General features: G+C 33.4%; 1 protein-coding gene across 1 annotated transcript in view; it reads right to left on the reverse strand.

The window, feature by feature from the left end:
• Window positions 1-4,486, reverse strand: part of LOC128224789 (uncharacterized) — a 59,964-nt gene extending 55,478 nt beyond the window's left edge. Inside the window, exon 1 of the mRNA XM_052934841.1 lies at window positions 4,317-4,486. The gene's annotated coding sequence lies outside the window, so the exon portion shown is untranslated. The remainder of the gene's footprint in view (window positions 1-4,316) is intronic.
• Window positions 4,487-11,117: the final 6,631 nt, after the last annotated feature.

Consider the following 11,117-nt stretch of genomic DNA (forward strand, 5'->3'; position numbering starts at 1 on the left):
GTCTTAACTTAGTGTTAAACCTAGATGCTTATGGTGATCTTCAAATAGTAATTATCAAATATAATTCTTGGACAATTTCTTCTTAAGTAGAGCAACTACATTGACTCTGTTTTTATGGGATTAATGTTCACCAGCCGCACAAGTCATCACACTTTATGACACCGAAAACGCTTGGCCATACCGGATGAGATGTAAGGGCACACGAATTTTGTCAGAAAAAAAGCAGTCGAAAGATTGAACTTGAGGAGCCTCAAGCCATTTTACGTCGGTTACGTGAGCATTACTTATTGCAAGCGTTGCTATTTAAACGCATACGGGAGTTGTTATCAGTAATCTTATACATGCTGAGCCGGTAATTTTAGATGTACTCAATGTTCGATAGTTACATTGGACTACTTTTATTCTGCGTGAATTACTATAGTTTAACTATGAATGTGTAACGAACGATATTAATTCATGTCAACATAGATTTGTTATAAAAGTATTTTATCTGAAAGGTATGATAACATATTTTTGTTTGAATGAAATGCTTCCCTAACTTTGATTTATTTCATAGAGTACTGACATTGAGGTAAACCACCACTTATATTATGTGGACAATCGAATGCATATTTAAGGCTACCATAGTGTGTTGATAACGGTTTTGAAATCAATACAAAATAAAACCTAACACCTATCATCATTTAAAGCATTGATGAACATGAATGCGAAGCGAGTTTAAACTACCAAAAACCAGTAATATATTTGTTAAACCACTACAAATTTGAAACCATTGAATTCAACACTGTTTAATATTTGATTCTAAAATTTACGTTAATTTTCATTTGACTTGATAAACCTTCATTACTTCAAATCACATGCGGAAGTTTAGGTTATATAAGAATGTATGAGGGTCATAAAGTCGATCCGTCTTTTTATTATAAGTTTCGATAGCAAATTTCTGTTTTGGACGATTTTAGAATAAGCCATTATTGAGCAGCGCTGTTCTACAGGACAAAAACATTAGTTGATAAAGTACTGAAATCTCAAGTTATCCCTGATAGTCTTCATCTTATAATCCGTGTCTCTTTGAAGCCTATTTGATTGATCGTTTACAAAGACATTTCGTTAATGCCATTTTTACACGTTTATTATAACAGTTTGTTATTTTTTTCATAGCATTGTAAAACACAATTGGATGTAAAATTTCGAAAAGGGACAGATAAAATGAATTATTAACTGATATTCCTATCATTTAGTACCGGTCTTTTACGATAACGAGTTAAAATGTCATTAATGTTGAGACAACGTATAAACATAAACTACAAACGAATGCATGAAGGAGAGTCTATTCCATATTCAACATTTTAATCAATGACTTCCATATCTTCCGGATTATCATTTTCTTTGCACATTTTATTATTCAAAACGAATCGATATAGTTCTGTTCTACGGAATAAATAATTCATAGAAAAGGTTTGCACGTGCACCTATGGCTTCATTGACTTATATCTTGTGTAATGTCAATTAGACCCTGTTTATTTCATAGCACGTTAATTTAATGACATTTTGACAAGTTATGAGCACCTAGTGCACTCGTTACCCAAAACATAATTCCAAACTTCATGTAACACTTTTTTGCACGTTTTTTTTTATTTACGATAGATAATATAAACAGGTTGGGTTGAGTTAAAGGTAGACCAACATGTATACATGTATACAATTAAGAAGATTTTGACACCATGTAGATTGTAATGCAACTTATTCTTGTTCAATAAACGTTTTTATTGTCTTGCATAGCCCATTTTTGTTTCCAATACTGCCAATTATACTTGAAACATTGACATGTTATGAGAAAAGGTGTACTTTTTAACTGTTTCACGAGTATCTTAAAAGAAAAAAAATGCAGTCAAGCATACATCAAGAATTATTTTCAAATCGAACGAAGGAGCGAAATAGTTATAACTGTGTTAATATAAATTACAAACTTTGCTGCACATGCCATGATCTTGACATCCTGCTGTGTTAATGCCGCAATGGGGGCAATAAAACTGTTATCGTACAGTTGAATACACACTTTTGGGGAATCGATTTTCTACTTATTTTACATTTTCAAAAAAGCAACATATATTTTTAAATTCATTATTTCGAAAAGTGCATTTGAACGAGAAAAACAAATCTTAATAGTAATCTGCTGGAAGCTAAGCGATCGGACGTCTTTAAATAACTTTGAATAGTAAAACAAATTTTAGTTTCTACTTAATTCAGTGTCACTTTGAGTGGCCAAGAACCCCCCCCCCCCCCCCCGCAAAAAAAAAAAAAAAAAAAAATCAAAGCTCATACAATTAGAACAAAAACATCATCATCAAGGGCAATAATTATTCTAACATATATGTACGAAGTTAGTTGATCTGTTGAAAGACTAATTCGGGGGAACTGTTTAACCATATATTTCCTATATAGACTCTTTTGCTTCATTGGATTTATCCAAATTTGGCATGGGGTTTTACTTTATTCGAAACAAATTATTATCAACATTATATTTTAACGAATCACTGATCCACAGAAGCACTTGTGTATATAAATTCACTAATGAAAATAGTAATTCAAACAACAGATTAATGAAAATCATCGCCTAGACATGCAGATCGTTGTATATGTATGATCGCTTCGAGTGCAATTTCAACAGTTGTGTTACATTTTACGCGGATAACATTATTTCAAGTGTGAAGTTTCTAAACGTTTAGTGTAACCATTTAAAGTATCATATTTTAACTTTTGGAGCATTTTTGTCACTGTTTCATTTACACATTTAATTAAAAAAACGACTAAGCTATTCCTGTAACCCAGCTGTAATTACAAAGTTCTCTCTTATGCAAAGATGAATCGGACTTATCTACTTGAAATTAGTTAAAAACGACTCTGATTCATTGCACTCGCAGAATATTGGCATTTCAAGAAGTGCAAGTAGTGCGAGTGAATTATTATTTAATAGCAATCAATCTCCAGAATGTTTGATATTGATTTTCCTTCAAAGGAGTTTTAATTTATTTAACAAATAACTGTTACACGTATGTGTGTTCTGCAGTCAGCACTTTATTTTGTAATAATCAAACTAAATTTGAATGGTGAACTACATTTGTTAAAATAATCCATAGTTCCCCCTATGATATTTGTAGCATTGAATTTGTCAATATGTGTTTAGAATGTTCTAGAAACGTGTCCTTATTCCTTGAATAAACAATATTCTTATAGAATTTGAGGGAGTTCCTGAATATTTTAGGTATATTCTTGAACATTCTCTTTCGGGATATGGGGGCAAACTCCTCTAATCATCGGTCTTTGGTAAAATTTAAATGTCCTTAAAGAGTTAACAAATTATTAGAAAAGTTTTCCTTACACTAGAACATTCCTTAAGGCTTGAACCGAATTAAATTATTATGTTTTAACCTTTTGAATGAATAAATCTTAAATATTTAAATAAGGCTCATAAAGTGTGTTAAATATTGTGAATTTAATTATGTTAATATTCAAAAATGCCAGGGTAAGTGAATATATATTTGGAACGTTTTATCATGATTTCTTATTCAAAATTTCAAATTTCTAATTGGAAACTTCTTTAATAATACTGTTATTAAAACAGTTAAACGTGTGTTGCTGGTTTCTCTTTATCTGTTTTGTTTGATGGTCGTACAAACACCTTATTGTCAGGTCTATGTAAAACATATGTTGGGTGTATAAGCGCATGTGGGTGATCTAGCCCATAACACTTGAATATTCTGATATAAACCCTTTCAGACGAGGCAAATTCTTTATTAATTCGTTTCAAATCGGTGGTTTAATGTTCTGATTTTCAGATACTAGTTAATATATTTATAGTGCAGTTACTGTATTGATAATGTCCTTCTAAACATGCAAAGATAAGTATAAATGAACACACTTTTTTCCATTGCCAATTTAAGAATTGTCATAAAATCTCAAAAATATAATGAAAACTAATGTTCACTTTTGTGAGTGCCGTATTTGATTTTATCTATCAGTATATCACTGATTTGTTTCAAGTCAACTCAGCTATATAGGTTTATATGTTTGCACATTAACAAACTAAATCGGAAACTGTAATTGTAATGTATTGTAGTTGTGTTAATAGAATGATGCAACAATATACTATTAAAATGTTCCTAAACTTGAAGCGAGCGAGTTCTGTTTCAGTTCAACTCAACTTTAAAGGTGTTATGTATACATGGTAGCGATATAAATTAGCATAACTTGGGTGATGTCTTACAAATGATTAAATAGAACGAGGTAACAATATAGTTATAAACTGTATTTCGTACCTGTTGAATATCCGCCTAAACTTTTGTAGGATTAATAACACTGGAATAAGTCCACATTACAAGCCATGTTTTCTAGTCTCGTGTCACCCAGTAGCCTAATGTGCATGATCAAATTTACTTCCGCAATACAACGCGAAATAAATAGGACGCTTTTTGTCGAATTTAAATGCCATTGTAAAGTAAACTGTTATTATTTTAATCATTAAGCTATTCCTTAAATACTTTAAAGGTATGAAATAAAAGGAATACGATGTTAGGCGGTTGATCTATGGGATTGTATTACTTCTTGCCGCTTGCGTAATGATACATCGCATACATTCGGTCTCTTCACCATGTACCTAAAGTGATGCAAACCATGTATATCAAATGTCAAACATAAACTTCCCTAAACAAATATAATTATACACACTTGAGAAGTGAGCGAGTATCCTGTTACTTCCTTGTCACAAAGGATTTGCGCAGGGTTTGGAAAGTACAAAAGTGACTAAGCTAAATTAGCATTTCATTTATATACCTCACCTGAACATCACGTTAATAAATTCCCATTAAAGCTATTTGAATATTATGTTTGACTAAGTTAACTTCAGGTATCAAATAAATGATTTTTTGAGAACACATTTAGCTTTAGAGTAAATGTACTTTAATGAAAGCAAAACAGCCTTTTGAACCACATGAGGTCCCTCACACCCGTGGTTTAAAGTCGGAACAGATCTATTATTAGTTCAAGGAAAAGATAATTTCATTGTAGTAGACTAGTATTGCCTTATTTGTAGTAAAACAATTGCAAATGGCAAACAATCAACATATTATTGATAGGATGAAAGTCATATTTGGTAGAGTCGGCGTACTATATCAAGGTATTTCTAATAATGGCCCATGCCAGTTATAAATTCAAAATATTTGAAAATGGAATTTTGATCATGTTATGACTGATCATAGCCAATCGAACGTGTTAGTATAGAAATATGCAGTTTTTGTACACGGATTCCATCGAATTATTTGTCTGATGATCAAGATCCTCTACTTTCTACTTAAAAACATAGCTACGCCACTGGAATGGGGTTGCTGACAAGCAAAGCTGTTTATGGACAGTAAGCTTAGATAAAAAACGAAAATACCTTACCATGATTATGACTAAGACGTGCTATCTGAACGGAAACAGAAATAATCAAAGCGCTAAAAGCAGTGAAAGACGGTGATGTAACCGAAGCAAGCAAACACTACCGCCAAGTTCTTTCAAATGAAACATGATCAATTGATTTCATACATATGATAAACACTCTTTAAGGTAGAGGAAGAAGGATAAATGTGATTATAATAAGCACTAATATATCGGCCCTACTTAATCATGAATACAATGGCCTATACGATTTTTAATTCAAGTTGCCTAAGTTTGAACCGCTTAAATTCAGTTAAATGCATATTCATAATCTTAGAAATGCTTCAATATATGTTATTAGACGTAGCAGGTAACAGTTCCAGTAAGCAATTACATGCCTTGATTTAATTAGGCTCTGTTGAAGCCAATGTCTTTAAATTGCAAATACAATACAAATTATACCCAACATTCAAGGGAAAGCAAAACAGCCTTTTAAACCACATGAGGTCCCTCGAAACCCGTGGTTCAAAGTCGGAACAGATCTGTAATTAGTTCAAGGAAAAGATAATCTTATTGTAGTTGACTATTGTTGTCATGGCTCAGGCTAGTTATAAATTTAAAATCTTTGACAATGGAATTTTGATCGTGTTATGACTGATCATAGCCAATCGAACGTGTTAGTATTGAAATATGCAGTTTTTGTGCACGGATTCCAGTTTATTATCTCTCTGATGATTAAGAACCTCTTCTTTCTACTTAAAAGCATAGCTGCGCCACTGGAATGAGCTTGCTCTCCAGCAAAGTTGTTTATGGGCAGTAAGTTTAGATAAAAAAAACGAAAATGCCTTACCATGATTATGACTTACACGTGCTATCTGAACGGAAACAGAATGAAAATATAACTTTAATATGATGCTCTTTCAAGCCTGTAAATGCCTCCTAGAACTTATATCAACAGATTTCAGATATCTACAAAATTTGTGCTCTAGTTACTCTTTCTTTGATATAAAATAGAAAACAAATCTGCATGGTGCTGTGGCATCATACCAAGAAAAAAACTGATATCTTCAAAATGTGTTTTATAGTTTGTCTTTATTATAAAAGTGAAAATAAATCTGCATGGTGCAAGACAACTTATGTCCTAAACCTCAAAACTGCAGCATTAATACGCGCCATGTTGTCAAGAATAGTTGCACAATTGAATGAAATATGCATTGACCGAAATGACAGCTGGTTTTTCATTGACTTTTGAGGCAGTTTCAAGACCATTCAAAGTATGAGGGTAGTTGGTTCAGTTTAAATCATATTCAGATGATGGCTGGTATATACTGATAAACATGTATCCTATGAGCATCAGTGAATAAGTAAATGACATACTAGTAGTTTTAATGAACAATATTCAAGTTCTGACCTTGACCTCCAAATCCAAAGGGGTCATCTACTGGTCACCCCAAACCTAAATGTCAAGTTTGAAAGCCATGGGTGCAGGCTTTGTCGAGTTGTCACACAGGCAAGCTTTTCGCATTCAATGTCTCTGTAACGAATCAATAGGGCCCATCTACTGGTCAGGTCCAGCCTCAAAGTCAAGTTGTTTATGGGCCATGAGTGCAGGCTTTGTCCAGTCGTTATTCGGACAACATTTAAACATTCAGTCACTGTGACATTGACTTTTGACCCAATGACCCCTTACATCAATAAGGGTCATCTACTGGTTAGGCTTAGCCTCCATGTTTAGGCCATAGTTCCAGGCAGTGTCAAGTTATCACTCAGACATGCTTTGACGCCTACACGTTCAAGTACACTGTGACTTTTGTCCCGATGACCCCTAAAATCAAACGGGGTCATCTACTGGTTAAGCCCAACTTTTATGTCAAGTTTGAGAATAGGTCTAGGAATTGTGGAGTTATTGCCCGGACAAGCTTTGATCTACTGGCGGACAGACGGACGGACCGACCAACATGTGCAAAGCAATATACTCGTCTTCTTCAAAGGGGCCAGAATAAATTTAAATTAATTAAATATGTTTGTTTATTATGTTAATTAACTTACACTTCATACAACAAGTACCATTTTGATATTTTCAAATGTTCATTTGGGCATGTACATGGGTTTTGATCTGACGATGAAAATGAAACCACACAGTGATGTTCCCTCCTACCAATTTTAAATTAAAGTAACCATGAGAAAGTAAGCATTTTTTCATGGCACCATGAATTGATATGTCAAACACAATAAATGTAAAGTTATCAAGATGAATTTCACACTTTTCTTTTGATGATTAATGTGCATTTCTGACTGCAGGTTTTCCCATTTGCCACACAGTTATTTCATATTGGCCTAACAAAGTCAGATCTGGAGTTGGGTCTTCATCGCTGCGCACCATCTCTTTTCATATTTCACTTCTAAAACTAATGTTTTATGGCTTAAAGCGTTACCAACGGTTTAAGAAAAATGCATAAACCATCAAATGTTAAACTTAAATATAAAAATTTGTGACTAATTTTTCTTTTACTTTTTGGGCTTGGAAAAAGCTAACTAAGCATTACTAATGCTTTACTAATAATAAGATGTTTGGCATAGTACATCATCTTTTGACCATTTAAACATTTAAAGTGATATGCATTACCTATTCACATTCTGTCTACACAGCCAGGACAATCATCAGCTTTACTGATTCAAACCAGGCACATTTATATTGGTAAACTAGCATTTTACCAACTGTGCTGGCCAGTGAAGTTCTCAATTGAATTAGAATTCAAAATGTATATGCCTTTGTTCATTTTATTCTGCCAACTCTGTTTTAACTCATCTTCCTAAATGAATGAGAAATAAAAATAAAAATTACAATATCACAGCAAATACCTGCATTTATGTGTTTCTTGTGCAATCTGTCGGCTTTGGTAGGCTCAGGTTGCATTTTGTCCATCTCAATACAATATCTTCTAGTCTGATGTATTGTCATCCGATTTTTAAGTCAGGTCAGGCATCCATTTAAGCTTGGTTCCAGTTGATTGTATCAGGTTATGTTAACAATACTAGCCTTGTAATCTTCTCAATCTGAAAGTTTACAAAAGAACATGGCCTTTAATTTTTAATAAAAAAATGATAATTGTCACCCCCTGGATGATGGGTTCTAAAGTAAACCTGTGAGAAAAGGTGCTATTGGTATGGTGCTTGAATCCACGACCATGCAAACACATGGAGATCTATCCAACTAAGCTTACTGGGTAACTTACTGATTTTACGCAGTTCCCAGCTTGGCCAATAAAAATACCTTATGTAAGCTCTTCTACAATTGACTGGTACATTATGCATTATAAAGACAATAAATAAAACACTTTAAGCACTAGTCCAAATAATAGTAATTTGACTGATCTTTTACAATTTTTGCAATGGCATATCCTTCACATACACATTTTTTTGTACCAAAGGTGGGTAGTTATTCCGATCAGGATTCCGGGTTATACCTTCTTGCGACTACAAAATGTCATTTAAACAAGAAATATTATCTGATAATGTTATAAAATATAAGTTATGTACACAAAAAACAAAATCTGACGAATTATTATGAACTTGTGTTTTCCTTCTTTTCATACTGTCAAAACATAATGATATATACTGTTATACATGAAGAGCACCTGCAAGGCTGCGGTTCACAGATTTACAACAATCGGAGCCCTTTGGCCATGGGAGAGTTGTTACGATTATATAAACAAGGTATATCTCGAAGTTTACCTGAGATGATCTTGTGGTTACGCTAAGTAAAATTGTTGTGTTAAATGCAATAAATGCTTGTTTTGTGCAGAAAGTCTATGAACTTACATGGTGAAATACGGATATAAACCTTTAATATCTATTTCAAACATAAAATACTTATCTCAATACAATTTCAGTACATTTTAACCCCCACCTAGCTACAATAATGAGCGTTCAGGGATACTTTTATTATTTTGACATGTCTTAATGCGAAAGCATAAATTGTAATGTTGTGCATCGATGTTGAATGATAATGACAAAGTTGTTCAATATATACCCGACAGTGATCCAAACAGGATTTAATTTGTTATTAGAGTCGTTATTTTCATATAAATATATTCTGGGTCATGAATACCGTTATACATGTACACAACCTGTCAGATTTGTCCAAGATTTACAGGTATCAGAGTAGTTGATAAACAATCGACACATGTAAGTGTTTTATGATATCTGAACATGTGTTTTTGGCATAATGACATAAAGAAATATGTGTTTGATAGTAGGAAAAAATATTTTTGTAGAATTTTCGTGTAAATTTATCAATGAGATAATTTCAAAATTGAGGCCGCGTGGATTCTCTGCGCAAGAACCGTACGCTACTTTTTGTTGGGAGACTCAAAAGTCTCTTTGACGACTATTTAGGTAGGCCAAACCGTATTGCACAAAGCCGATTAGATGTAGGTGAATGGAAGAATGTCATATAACTCTTCTATCTGTTCAGACAATTGAAGCACACAATGTTCTTGTTGATGGCTGAGATGCTTCAGGTTAAACAACAATTACAAATGCAAAATAGTTTTAGTGAATAATCAACTCTGACTTGAAAGTAACATGACGATGTTGTAGTGAAGGATTTGCCATATCAAAAATCGTACAAAATCCGTCATCATACATATATTTGGACTAGGAAATGTAAATTAGTCGGATGTACCTTCGTGTCCGAAATCGATCGCTTACTGGCAGCTCATTTCTGGTTTGTCTCCATCGAAATTTAACATCTTTAGACGCATACATTGATGCCATTTTTGATTCGACTGATGTTGAAGCAATAACACTAAATACGGGTCGGTAATTTTGTAGAGGAACGTGTTCGAAGTAACATTCAATTTCATTTCCGCATAATCGCCGCCATATTGTATGACTTTGAAAACTACACCCTATAGTACAGAATAACAATAGGTATAACGTTGACACACTGTACAAATACAATAGTTCGATTGATACTGAAAAAAATCATTTGAAACATAAAAGCTATTTAATAAAATGTTACATGGCATGAACTCTTTAACCGCGTATGATTAATTTCTATAAAACGTTCATTTAAAAAATGTGTTCTTTACCGGGTCAGTCTTGAATGTCGGGATATGTGTGACGTCGCACGGTGTGCAAACATGTGGCGTAGCTTACTATTGGTTGTAGGGTAAAATGTATTTTTATGTAAATGCTATATTTTCATTATTTTTTAGAATAACGCTCATTAAATTTCAAGTAAAACTATACTTAGAGTAACACGCAATATTTTGTCATGAAACAATGCAATCACGCATTAAATACACATAAGGATGTACTTGCCGCCCCACATTCACGTTAGTAGTTCTGTTGCTACGCAGGTGGTGTTAATTAATATATTCATGTTCAATATGTCGTGTCAGGCGACTAGTCGCGTTTCTGAAATACCGCTCTCTAAAGACTGTCGGCTTGCAGCCGACAGTCTAAAAACAAATGTTTCATGATAAAGACCACCTAGCCTGTAGAGCCGTGGTAGCCGGCTACTTGTATTGAAAGGTCATTCACATTTACCACATGTCTTCCTGATGGTTATGCATATATTCCGATGCCACCATGTGTTACTCTGTACATGGCTTCATTTGTTTTCTTTTTTGCTGTAATATCACACTTTTTAAGTTTTGTCTCTGTTATTCAAAGTACATACCTAAACATGACTT

This window comes from Mya arenaria, chromosome 17 (assembly GCF_026914265.1).
Source record: "Mya arenaria isolate MELC-2E11 chromosome 17, ASM2691426v1".
Lineage (NCBI taxonomy): Eukaryota > Metazoa > Mollusca > Bivalvia > Myida > Myidae > Mya > Mya arenaria.